The sequence below is a fragment of the Macrobrachium nipponense genome, chromosome 22 (assembly GCF_015104395.2).
Source record: "Macrobrachium nipponense isolate FS-2020 chromosome 22, ASM1510439v2, whole genome shotgun sequence".
NCBI lineage: Eukaryota > Metazoa > Arthropoda > Malacostraca > Decapoda > Palaemonidae > Macrobrachium > Macrobrachium nipponense.
In genome coordinates this window covers 81042846-81057845 of record NC_087213.1, presented here as the reverse complement: position 1 = coordinate 81057845, position 15000 = coordinate 81042846, and the positions used below count along the sequence as shown (strand labels likewise).

The window sequence follows — 15000 nt, the reverse complement described above, 5'->3', positions numbered from 1 at the left end:
CAATGAAATCAGGGTATCAATTTTCATTCTCATTCAAGTTTTATCGCCATTAAACATAACCAAAATTCAAATACTTAGAGAGAGAGAGAGAGAGGGAGAGAGAGAGAGAGAGGCGGGCTGGAGTAATTCAAGCCTTTCATCAAGAAAGCGTTTGATTTTTGGCCACTAGCAGCGGACGGGGCCACTGATCAATAAGTAATTCACTATAGTTGTTCAGAGATATGTATTATATATATATATATATATATATATATATATATATATATATATATATATATATATATATATAGATAGATATATATATATATACATATATATATACATATATATATCATATATATATATATATATATATATATATATATATATTATATATATATATATATATATATATATATATATATATATATATATATATATATATTACATATAAATAATACTATATATAATACATATATATATATATATATATTATATATATATGTATATATATTTATTTATATATATATATATGTATATATATCTATCTATTTATATATATATATATACATATTATATATATATATATATATTATATATATGTATATATATATTTCACAAACATGTGTGTGCTCATAATATATAGTCTAAGCTTAATGTATAAAGAAAAAAAGCAAACAGCGAAAATTGGAACCTAGTCAAGAACACATTATTTTATTTTACTTCAGTTCCAACATTAAAGAGGAAAAGGCAATTTCCCAGTTATCGTACTCCAAATTGTAAGAGCAGTAACGCCATCAAAATGTCACTTTAACTTTTTCTTGTAAATTATCCCATCTTGATTCTGTCAGGACTGACATAGCGATATACTTCAAAGAACTATCGGCGCATTTACTCAAAAATGTTTTAAACTTTCTCAAAAAAAAATCTAATATATCCATACACTACCAATCCCAGAAACTTCACACCATGGGGTATCTTTTTTATTCTTGTCAAAACAGTGGTACTGTGGAGAAAATAAAATGTGTTACCTTACAGAGAGACCTAACTTTTTAGATGAACTTTCAGGCGACCACTTTCCCCAACAAAATGAACAGGTACTCTGTCGATACGAATTCTCTCACAGATGATAGTGTTGGACTTCACTGCTAATCAATTTTTAAATAGGTTTCCGTGTCTTGATTGATAATACTTATTTGTTATCATCCAATGCAGAGAAAGGAAACTAACAAGTGGCAGAGAAATACTTTCACCAACGACAAATACGTCCTTTGGCGGCAACGCGTCGAAGTACGGCCTTCTGTCAAACTAAATTATCCGTAGAAACTTTTCCGTTCATTTTCTCTACTGACAAGTTTCCGAGAAACAATAACGTGATTTTACGTTGGACCAGCCATCAAACAGATGCAATAATCAAATTTTAAAAATTACCATTCAATATACAAGTTATTACAACATAACAAGCAAAGGAGTGAAATAAGAAAAAATACTAGACACAGTAGGATTCATTTCATTGCTGGATTCATTTAGAAATTTTATTGATGTCATAATAAAGACCGTATTTATCAATGATAAAATGAATAAATATATAGCTATCATCCCACTCATACTGATGATCTTCCTTGTCCTTTTACAAATGCTCATCACCTCAATGAAGAAAGATGACCGCTGTATTATTAAGCTAGCTGCCAAAAAAAAAACACACACACCTATACATAGTGTGCGTGTGTGTGTGTGGGTGTGTGTGTTCTTACCTGATCTAGCGTCTCAGTGGTTATCGACCTCCTGTAACCAGGAAGACCAGATTTTGATTGTGAAAGGGTGGCGGTGATCGACGTTTCGAGAAAAATCAATAATGCTTTGTTGACATAAACAGAGATCACGTATTTGGGGGTTAGTCGACTGTGGTTGCTTGCATATAAGGTTGACTAGTGCATGAGGTTAGCCCCTTTGTCCCGAATGTTTCTTGAGAAATTAAAGGTTAGCACACTTCTGAGTCAACTCTCTCTCTCCCTCGCGCTCTCATATAATATATATTATATATATATATATATATATATATATATATATATATATATATATATTATATATATATATATATATATGTATATATATATATATATATATATATATATATATATATATATATATATATTATATATATATATATATATATATAATATCATTTTATATATATATATATATATATATTATATATATATATATATAAATAAATGCGTTACCAATAAAAGAAACATCACATGTAATATTAAAATAACTGAATGAACAGCAATATCAATAACAAAAATAGAAAGGAAAATGACTAGTTTACAAAATTAAAGGATAATGTTAAAACTCTTCACTGTTTCTCTATGATAAGTGTCTAATTTGTACTACATATTAGGGCTCAAATTTAAAAGTTTTCTGGAACACGTCTTTATAAAAGCAGATTCAATTATATTCCTACTAACATGATCCTTCTTTTGACTTGTTGAGGTGTTGATTAGTTAAGTGATCTAGACGAACATTTTTTTCTGTTTGTAATGGCCTTATTATACATATTCTTAATATTCTTTTCTTCATTTTGCTTTTGCGAGATCTCTCTTGCTCACTCGTTTTGTGCTCTGTATTACTTTTGCTCGAAGACGTCTTAAATAGACGGAAATATTGGCACTCTGTCTTTTCATTTTTAACTTTCCCAGTGACTTCAGCTAATAAAAAAAAATATCACGTGCTTACTTTTGCGATTTCTTACTACACACACAAATATATATATATATATATATATATATATATATATATATATATATATATATATATATATATATATATATATATATATATATATATAAAATCGTCTACTGGCTACTTTTACCAGATACGTACGTGAATGAAGAGATGCTGCCCGAAGAGAAATTTATATTTTGAAGTAACTCTTGAAATTGAGTAAATATGAAGGATAGAAAAAGTAAGATCTGAATGATGCGAGGGTTGATTAATTATTCGACATTTGAGAATGTTTATGGAACTCATTTGGATGTAAGGAAACCACTGAGAGATGATTGGAGAAAAACACCCGACAAAATGTTGCGGGATGACGATAGCCGTGACTGTGATATGTGAGAGAGTGGATGAACTTGGCGTGTACTAGAGTCATGGTAGGAAAATATCCCACAGGAATAACTGGAGGAGATTTGATGTACATGTTTAGGAATATATCCCGTATAAACGCATTAAGCTACAAATGTCCTTAATTATTCGACCTTCATAGCTTTGTAGTGTGTTTGACGCACGTAGCATGAGTTTTATCACATTACAAATTTTCTTTAATATATGACTTGCTGTACCTCGGAATTAAAATATTTTCGTATATAAGTTAACCGAAGGTGAATTTTTTAGTTGGTGAGAACTCGTCGGCTCATGGGCTCGAACGATAATGTCACTGGAGTCCTGATTTCTCCTCAAGTCCCCTGGGCGCTGGTTCGACGCACGAGAGCTCAAGATTATTATTAACTAAAGAATTCTCCTTTGGTTAACATATATGAAATTATATCAATTCCCAGGTAGAGCGAATTGGATATTAAAGGACATTTGTAGCTCGATGTGTATACATTATATATATATATATATATAATATTATATATATATATATATATATATATATATATATATATACATCTTCAGGGAATCTGTTAAACAATAAATAAAATCACTTTAAAATTACTTAAAATTACTTTAAAAATTACTCTAAAATTCAACATTTATAAATTACAACTCAATTAAAAAAACATACAGAAACGAAATAAAAAAAATAAAAAGACCAAAGACCACTAACCAACCTTATGCCGAGAAGGCAAGAAACAGTATGACAAAACGTAAATAAAAGTTAGCTCAGGTACAGTTGTGTGGAGGAGGTCTGGGTATTTAACTGGGGAACCAGTTGTTTAATAAATAATGACTCTAGATAGGCAGTTCATATGCATTGTTTGCTTGGCCTATGATTCGGAAATGGCTTCTTTCTATATATATTTTACAATTTTTTGAATGGTTTCAACACATAGATATGTACATCATGTACGTTATGTGTATATATATATATATATATATATATATATATATATATATATATATATATATATATATATATATATATATATATATATATATATATATATATATATATATATATATATATATATATATATGTTTGTGCTACTTCTTAGTTTGTAACAAGAGATTCTCACTTTGGCCTTGTTGACCAAAACTTCTCTTTGGACACAGCTTGCTTTACAGCATCTTGCCTGAATGCTGTCGGCTTCCTGGCTCCCTTCTTGGTCCTAGCTGATTTTTTCTATATTCTCATCCTTTTCAGGAACAATTTCCCTCCCACCTCGAAGCAATTACCAAAACAGAAACCAATATCTGACTTTTAATTTTCACTCTTTATCAAGAACTACCGGATATTTCCGAAGGCAAAATGAACGATTTGCCCTGTGGTTCTTTATAGCCAATTAGAACAAATAACCATAAAATGTTTTGCAATATTCCTATGGAAATAATCACCAGACTGCCCGGATTCCAATTTTTACTTTTTCAAGATCTAAATGATACTTCCGAAAAGCAATGAATATTACCTTAAAGTAATAAGATCTACACAATGTTTTATACAATAGCTGTGAACGAGATATTACTCACACGATATTACTTTTTCATGTTGTAGATGTTTCAATTGCAATTTTGCCATTGTTAAGGTATTTTCGAGGCAAAGTGACAAACAGATGAAATGTTTTCCATTGTCAATTTAATCAAAATTTACCCACATCGTGTAGTGTACCATGACATTAATAAACGAGTATGCGTTATACAAAAGCAGAAACGAGTTCGTACTTATGGCCAATTCTCATGTTCTAATTTATAGCTCTCTGTTTAATGACTTTGTTACACGCTAACTGGTTTATCTCCTATCCTTGAACCTTACAAGCTTACAGCCTCATTCCTTGGGTCTCTCTCTCTCTCTCTCTCTCTCTCTCTCTCTCTCTCTCTCTCTCTCTCTCTCTCTCCCCGTCATGGCCACACATTGTATTCATTTTTTTCTTAAACTTAAATGCTTTTCAATTCTACTTCCGCTTCCGTTTTTCTCGGTCTTACAGCCTTTTATTCTATAGGAGGCAGGTGGTCATGGCTAAAACCCAAAAGTTCCTTCTCCCTATTTCTTGTTTTCTTCGACCCTAGCCGTATAAAAGACATTCGGTTTCCGCCCGTCTCAATCATTAGTCTCTCGGTACTTTAAAAATATCGCAACCGTCTCTTAATTAAATACCAAAGGTAAGGCAACTGAATGATACAAATCCTCAACCACTTGCTCCACTGAAAGGCAAAGCATCAGCAGTTTATCCCACTGTCAAGGCACCTATCTGACAACGAAAATTCTTCGACCAATTACCCCACTGGTCAAGCTAAGAAAAACTTCGACCATTTACCATACTACCCGGGACACTGAATGAAAAATAGTCAGCTGTTTATCTTATTGATGAAATTACTGGACTGTAGAAAAAAACTCGACCATTCATATGTGTATATATAAAATATATAATATATATACATAATATAATATTATATTTTATATATATAAATATATATAAGTATATATATATAATATATATATATATATTAAATATTGATTTGAATGGTGAAAGCAAGGAGAATTCTCAACAATTTATATATATATATATAATATATATATATATATATATATATATATATATATATATATATATACATATATGCAGATATATATATATATATATATATATATATATATATATATATATATATATATATATATCTATATGCATGTATATATATATATATATATATATATATATATATATATATATATATATATATATATATATATATATATATATTGTTGGGAATCCTCCTTGCTTTCACCATTCAAATCAGTATTCAATATATATGTAAAAATTTAAATTTTTTTTATCTTAAGATTTAAGTTTATTTGAAAGGTAATTTTTTTTTTTTGGGGGGGGTTCCAATAATGGTTTGGTTCCGATGTTCATTTTTTTCGTCTCCCCACTCGCCATCTTTCTTTTCGTAGCCGCTGCATTAGTTCACGGCTGAGACTCGCACAGGGTGGAGGTGGGGGTGGTTTTTGTATTTGTTTATTTTATGTTATTTCAAAAATATAGTGTTTTGAAGCCATTTCTTATATTGTACATTGTTAATTTGTTATAGGCAGTCACTGAAAATTTGTGTTGGGTTAAATGTATGTACATTTTTTTTATAAATGGCTTTTGTTTTTTTGTATTCAGCTTCTGGAGTAGAGGCCCTCTCCAACCTTTACCCACGAAGGATTTATTTTGAAGTTGTGATTTAAAAGTTAATTTTTCATGTCTTAATGTTTATTTACAAAACGCTTAAAGAGTGTTATCCGGTGAATTATGATTTCATGTATAAATCAATAATGTTATGGCTTTTTATACAGTTTATGATTGCACCTCGGTTAGGACCATCCCATATGTCATGAATAGCATGGCTTGTTTTATAATTCTTGGAAAATATTACAATATATAAAATATATATATATATATATATATATATATATATATATATATATATATATATATATATACATATATATATATATATATATATATATATATATATATATATTGTTGGGAATCCTTGCACAAAATCTGGTTCTCCCTTTCCCCCTCCGATGCATCCTGCTTCTAGCTTTTTCTTTCGCCTGTGCTGCCCTCTATCGTTCGTTACAGGTAATGGAAGGTAGCACAAGAAATTCTCCCTCACTCACTCCCCAACCCAGTTCGAATCAGGTCACACCTGAGTTCTACCCTCTGACCCTTGTGGAGCACCCTCCTGGCTCCACGACTGGGCTCACGTGTCTGTGTGCCACCACATGAAAAGCCCTTGCCTTACCGACGCCTTATGGAAGTTGAGTTCCTTCGCCTACATTTTACGAAGATGGATCTCAGGAGACAGGTAATGTGCAAAATTGGGTGGCAATCTATTTATATTTCATTTTCTTCTTTTAGCAGTGGTTGTGTTATCCTCCATAGTGATTTATTAATCCCCACAGCTATGCTCCCATAAATGAATCTCTGATTTAAGAGCAGTGGTTCTCTTGAATGTGGTTGTGTTCATATTCTTTCCCTTTTGGTACAGTAAAGTTTGAGCAGTAATTCAGTCTTTCTTTACCCTCTGAGGAAGCTTACAATTTATGCTAGGCTTATATCTGTCGCCCTCTATCCCTCCCCCACTGCACACGTATTTATACGAAGTTTGTATTGTAGATCTACTGCAAAATCCTGCTGTGAACGTGGATTTTTCCCTGTCCTTTTGCTCTGGGCCCAGAAATTGCACCCTGCAAATCATCACACATGTCCTGGACGCGTGCTCACTGCTCCCAGCAATTAATCCAGTATTTGGCTTTATGTGAGGGTCATTAGCACCTTATGGGTACCTTGAAATCAGTAGAGTAACGTTAAAGTGTAAATACAATCCCCTCTAAATTTAACTCTTGTGTTTTCCTTACGATTTTTCCTTAACTTGTATTTGGCCTTCAGAAAAAAAAAGCATCCATTGCAGGAGTCATCAGACTTAATTCAGATCAATATATATATATATATATATATATATATAATATATATATATATATATATATATATATATATATATATATATTTATATATAGGTATATATGACTGGTAAAAATTTTCTGTTACAACAGAATTCCATCTAATAAAAGCAATTCACAAAGCAAATGTAATTTTCTACCGACCCCCTCAAAGCAAGAACATAGAGACACCCAACAATAAAATAAAAATTCCACACCTGCACAAGATTAAGACGGAAAATCTAACCTTTTTGTATTTACTTACCCAAACACCATAGCCAAATCTCTGATTAACGTCCAACAAGAGACATCCCCCAAGGACACAGATATTTACGAAATCCCATGCCTGGACTGTAACCAATCTTACATCGGTTTTACAGGAAAACCACTTCCCCAGAGATTAATGCAACACAAACGGTCCATTAGGTATGGACAACAGAACTCAGCTATTTTCAACCATTTAAATAAACCTACCCACAGAATAAAGTGGAATTTGTCACATATAATTTATAGCAGCAACTGTCAGTACAAGTGTCAGATGATAGAATCAGCCTTGATCAAACAGAGACAAGCAATGAACATCTGAAAGGGCGCATGGGATTCAGATGTCACTGAAAAAGTTTTCCTTCAACCAATGCTTAAGAGGATTAAAGAAGGAATATCAGTGGGAGTGACCTTAATTGGCTTACCTGTGGATGGATCTCTTGGTATAAATACCACCTTTTCTGTAACTTTTCTCATTCATCTACCTGAAGAGAGAGACAGCAGTCTCTGAAATATAGTATTTTCTCTCAATATTTTGGCGTTTCTATGGGCTCCTTTAATTAGACATATAACGATTTTATGGGCTCCTTATATAGTATATAGTATATATATATATATATATATATATATATATATATATATATATATATATATGTGTGTGTGTGTGTGTGTGTGTGTGTGTGTGTGTGTGTGTGACCTGATTTCGGTCATTTGTAGGGTCGGGATATGAAGGAAAAGCAGGAGAGAGATAAGTTTACATGCATGCGATGTAAGACATACAAAAAATGATAATCGAGGAAAAGTTTAACAAAGGTGTATTCTTCTTAGCTACACAGGTGGCCTTTACTTGTTATTATTTCATTAGCTATATTAGTGCACAACCAGACGGCGGGTTGGACTGTTATTGACACTACATAGTGATACATGTCTTTTTGGCAGCCGACGGACTGACTGTGGGGCACTGGGCACTCGTCTGACCCTTTCTATACAGTACGGGACTTGCTAACGTACTGATTAGACTGATCTGTGGCCTGTTTCAAATGGCCCCCTTCACATGCCATGGTTATGCAAGAAGCTGATTGGTTATTTTGGTTCCATAAACACAAGGGCCAATAAGGAAGGGATGTACAGATGTATGGCACTCTTTTGAACTACCCAAGCCACACCAACTACCAATGTCTTTAGCGGTTAACTTGTGTTGTTGCACATACACACATTATCACTTATAACAGTTTCATGGGACTTCAGAATATCATGGAAAGGCATATTCAAAACTGTATCGAATTAGCTCATCACTCCGTCCCCCAAGACATACACTGATCTTCTGATGATTTACATGTTGTCCTTCTTTGAGTGCCACACCTCCTTTGAGTGCCACGCTGTCCACTTTGTGCAAAATCTAAAAGTATTAGGGTAGGGCCATTTGGCGTGTTACAAATACAGGCTACAAGTGAATCTCATGCCTCACAGTGTGTCATACAGAAAAACAAATTTAGGTCCACATTCAATATTATCAATGAAAAAAATGGAAACAGACACAGCTCCAGCTCAAAAAGCTAAATATATGAAAACTCACCGAATTCCTTCTGCAACACAATAAAAACAAGAAAAACAATTTTTAAAAATCAAAATTCAGATTAAAAAAATTTTTTTAAACAATCACCCATTCTCACAACATCAATGGAAGATCACAAATTTCTGACAAAACCTAAACAGCATTGACAATGATATGAAATTTTGGACACAGTATAATTGGCATCAATAGAAATTAACAAAAATTAGATGCAGTAAAATAACGTTTTTAATATGACCTGAAATGCAACAAAAACTAATATAATTATAAATACATACACTCACTCAAGACATGCTTGGAACTGTAAAAAAAAATTTTAAAAATCAGATATCAATTTCTCAGCAATAACTGACATGAAATGAAAGTGCATAAGCATGTTTTTATGATATTCTCTGTTCTTTTTGTAATGGACACATTCATGACCCGCGCTGGTATGTTAAGCAAGCACCAGAAAACTGTGGCTCACAAACCCACACACATTCAACACATGCACACTCCCAGGACACTCACTCAACACGTTAACACAACAGCCGATTCACTTGCCTCTATTTTCTGCGCGACTCACCTACAGGTATAACTAAAACATTTACCTGTATGCGATGCAGTTCCTTGCTCTCCGTGTGTGTGTGGCTCGTGCCTACAGTACTTGGGAAGAGCGCCTACTACTCTTATTGCTCTTTTTTTTTCATGATATGATCAATCCCCACAATGACAAACTCTAACTCTAACAAACTCGATCCTACTGTCGTGTTGAGAAATTAACATTCTTAAGGACATTTTTGTATCAGGGATAAAATACAATTTGCTCTCACTTCATCACCAAACTGAAAAATTACTTTTCCCCAATGAAAATCTGACTGGCACTTTACTCAATCAAACTCTTTAATGAATTTACGTTAATAATTGTGTCTTTAAATCTTAATTACATTTCTTCGACGGGGAAAATTGGATGCTTTGTCATTCATGATACTTCGACGGGGAAAATTGGATGCTTTGTCGTTCCTGATACTTTAACTATAATTACAACACGGCCTAAGAGAACCAACCCCTTTTTTTTTCTCTTATCTTTTTTTTACATTTTTTTTCTAATATTATTTTCTATAAATTCCCTATTTGCATTTCCATAACACACGCTATTGATTGCACTACTAACGGGCTACACAACTCGTTCATTGTGCAGTCGAATTAATACTAATATTACTATCAGTGAGAATTTTTAGCAATCGCTACAGCTGGCTGTCATCTGACGTCTACCAGGTGTTCTTAACTCTAACATCGCGTCTTCCTATCAATACCTTAGGCAGGTATCATGACTTCTCTCACGGGTCGAGGGAGGTAAGGGAACTTCAGCACTATTCACCTTATAACGCCATCCCTCTACTCTTCAACAAGTTGCGATCAAAAGTAGGAATTGACCCCTCCCTTCCCATGGGGTCAAGGAGGAGAGGCTCTGGTCGACCTCTCTGTCCCATCATTCTTGACTCGTGGGTGGAAAGGCTGTCCTCTGCTCCCTTACTTCTCAGTGCTGGGGTTTGGCATTCCTTCCCTCCCAACAAGGCTGTGTTTATTTTTGTGCATTATCCATTTTTTTCTTATTGAAGTGTGTGTTTTTATTTTATGTTCTGTGTGATTGATACTTTTTTGGAATTTTGGTATTTTCCACATTTTTCTGTGTTTTCATTTGCATTCACAATTTGATTAACTTAGTTGTTTTCATTAATTAATTGTTTTAATTGAATTGAATTGAATTTAACACTTGTTTTAATTTAATTGAATTGAATTTAACACTTGTGAATTAATTTGTATTTACTTAGAATTCTTTTCAAGTTTCATTGTTGTTTAGCACTTGTGAATTAATTTCCAAATTCTAGTTATTGCCTAACACTTTCGAACTTTGATTGAATTAATTTTCTTGAATTTTGTGACAAATTAATTTTGATTTAATTTTACTTAATTTACTTCAAGAATTAATTAAACTTTGCTTTGTTTTCAAGTAACAATAATTTTCCCTGATATTGTGAATTTCACTTATAATTTTGAGTTTAATAATAAATTTTTATATATAAAATTTTTATAAGTGTTTTCTTTTACATCAGTAAATAAATATGATTTGCTTAGGTAGAAACATAGAGTGGCAATTGAGCTGTTTTCCTTCAATTTACTTGAAGTGAGTTAGAAACAGGGAAGTACTTAGACTTCTGAAATCAGGGAAATACTTAGACTTTTAAAGTTGATGGAGTGATGCCCTTTAATTAATTTAATTACTTACAAGATTACCTCACACCTGTTTTAATGAACTTAGTCTGATTTTCTGCAATACTGGTAAGCTGTTTAAGGGATCACTGTTGCCTTTAGAGTATTCAGTCGTTTAGTACCTGTGATGAAGGTTCAGGTGTCTGGCTGTTGTGAGGTAACAATTAATGAATGGTAAGTGTAGTAACCAGATACTTTGTCACAATATATATATATATATATATATATATATATATATATATATATATTATATATGTATATGCTATATTTTGTATATGTATATATAATATAATATATATATATATCTATATATATATATATATATATATATATATATATATATATATATATATATATATATATAAAGCGAATATCAAGTTAAATGATAGTCAGAAATCCTAATGCTTTCATCTTTACTAAGACATTGTCAAGGAACGAATTCTATATATATATATATATATATATATATATATATATATATATATATATATATATATATATATAATATATATATATATAATATATATATAGAAAACGAATACCAAGTTAAATGATAGTCGAAATCCTAATGCTTTCATCTTTACTAAGACTTGTCAAGGAACGAATACTATATATATATATATATATATATATATATATATATATATATATATATATATATAATATATATATATATATATACATATATAAATATATATATATATATATTTATTTTTAATTTATACATATATACATATATGTATGTACATATACATTATACATATACATATAATATAGATGTATGTATAACATATATATGTATGTATATATAATATATATATATATATATATATATATATATATGTATATATATATATATATATATATATATATATATATATATATATACGGTGTAGGATACGGTGTTTTTATAGTTTCATATATATATATATATATATATATATATATATATATATATATATATATATATATATATAGATATGCATATGCGTATTAAACGTAGCATTTATCCCACTACCAGGCAACTTACTTCAAACTAAAATCCTCAATCATATACGCTCTTATCTCACAAAAAAACGATCATCCAACCTACAGCCAAAGCCAATGACTAAAAAGCCGACTTGAAATGCGTAATAATAATCCTCCACTTACCCTACTGGCAGGACAACTGACTAAAAACTTAACTATCTTTCTTTATTCAAAGCCAAAAACTGAAAAATAAACCAATCCCGACCAAATATCCCTCTGACATGTATACTGAACGACAAAAAAATCCTCTACTACTTTAACCCTTGATCCAGGACGCTGACTAAAAAAATCCTCAACCATCCATCTCACTGAACAAGGCCACTTAGAAATCCTAAAAAATTTATAAGGACTGAGAAGGCCACTACTAAAATAGAAGGAAACCCTTCAATCATTTTACCCAGCGCCATATCCACCGATAGGAAAAAATCTGCCAGGCCGACTGAATGGAAATTAAAAACTCGATCGCATTTCCCAAAACAGGGCCGCTGACTGGAATTATATGATAAAAATCTCATTCATTTATCCTGGTGTATCCTGGTGTCATGGCCGGGGATTTTCTTTTTATTTATCCTACTGTCAAAGCAAATGACTCAAAATGAAAAGTTAATCCAAGACCATGCATCACACAGATACGGAACAAAATGAATAACTTAATATCTTTCCACTGCCGAAGCCGATCACCACGTAACCTGAAGAGGTTGTCAACATGAGAAGCCAGGTCTTCAATGTATTTTCTTAAACCAAAACTCGTCAAAAATCTTTTAATATCCGCAGCATTGTAAGCATTATAATTTTCACAGAAAATATAGTCACATAAATTATAAATAAAAAAAAACTCGTGGCTTTAACAGGAGTTTAAATGTTGAGCCTATTCCTGTAGTAGAATATGAATTTCCACCTAATCGTTGACATAGGACCATGTCTTAACCTTTGCTTAGTATGCCAAGAGAACAATAAATGTGCACATACATTAGAGACTTCGAGAAACTGGGATTTATTTCAAATAATAAGACATCAGATAGGGCAATGTGTCACCGATCATCTAAATTCTAATAAGTATAAAAATCATGTCAGTGATAATGGCGATTTGACATTCCCCATTGCCATAGACAATAACACAATGAGGCAGACTTACCATAGCATGGCGCTCTTTCTCGCAATCAATCTTCTTCGTACTTGAAGACAGTTTCTTCTCTGGATTACTTTCTTTATTTTCTTTAGTAATCCTTACTAATAAGAAAACAAGAAAACGACGAGTGCGCTATCTATTCTTTCAGAAATTATTAGTGAACACTTGAATTCTCTCTCTCTCTCTCTCTCTCTCTCTCTCTCTCTCTCTCTCTCTTCTGGATAAAAAGTAACTCAAGAGCGAATTCGTGTAATTATTCAGTTTTTTTAGGTTGACAGGTTTATCTCAGTCACCACTATAAAAAGTTAATACACAATAGTTATAAAACTTTCAGAAATTAGCCATACTCATTTGAAGGCTATCGTAAGTATTTTCTTGCATGTCAGCATCTGGGCCTTAAATATCGATCACCTAATTCGCACAGATTCAGAATTACAAGCCGTTGTCGTGAAATGTTTACGAAAAACGACGAGAAGGTAAAGCCGTGGTCCGAGCACCGTTTGCACGAGGCATTCCAACACAGAGGCAAGACAACATTAGCACCCGCGTCCTCTGGCATCACGTTTAAGTAACCCACGGTAGGGGACAGTTGCCAGATAGCGCTCGCCTACAAGCGGTCCGACGCAGAGGATTCTTCCAAGTTTAGAGTCAGCAATACTTAATGTACATTAATTTCTACTTATCGATGTCGTTTCTTATATTAACTACTAAACTGAGTTGGAGATGCGGCCAAGAAGTCTAATTCAGCTGGAAATTAGTAACATGTTTACCAGGTACGAAGCAATTTTCACTTTAAAAAGTATATATATTAGCATTGTCTTAACAGCAATAATTTGCACGAAATATTTGTACAAGTAAATCCACACAAGGTCAAATTTAATTTGCGCTTCACTGATTTATAATATATATCACTTAATAAAAGTTAATCATCCATATTTTTCTGTAAATTAACCATACAACTCCCTTACTATATGCACTTTTCACTTGAACTATATCTCTCAGCTCTATTTATTGATCTACTATTTTACAGCATCTGTAATTCCCCAAGATGTTACATTATTAAAACACACTTGAGCAACTGTAAACACGATTCAGAATCATCATTAAAATCAAATA

General features: G+C 31.9%; 1 protein-coding gene across 1 annotated transcript in view; it reads right to left on the bottom strand.

Annotated features, from left to right (window-relative positions):
* The window catches only part of LOC135198823 (low-density lipoprotein receptor-like), a gene marked incomplete in the record, with an annotated part of 1079059 nt that extends 1064661 nt beyond the window's left edge, over nucleotides 1–14398 (bottom strand). The window contains 1 exon segment of the mRNA XM_064226794.1: nucleotides 13891–14398.
* Between the last annotated feature and the right edge of the window lie 602 nt (nucleotides 14399–15000).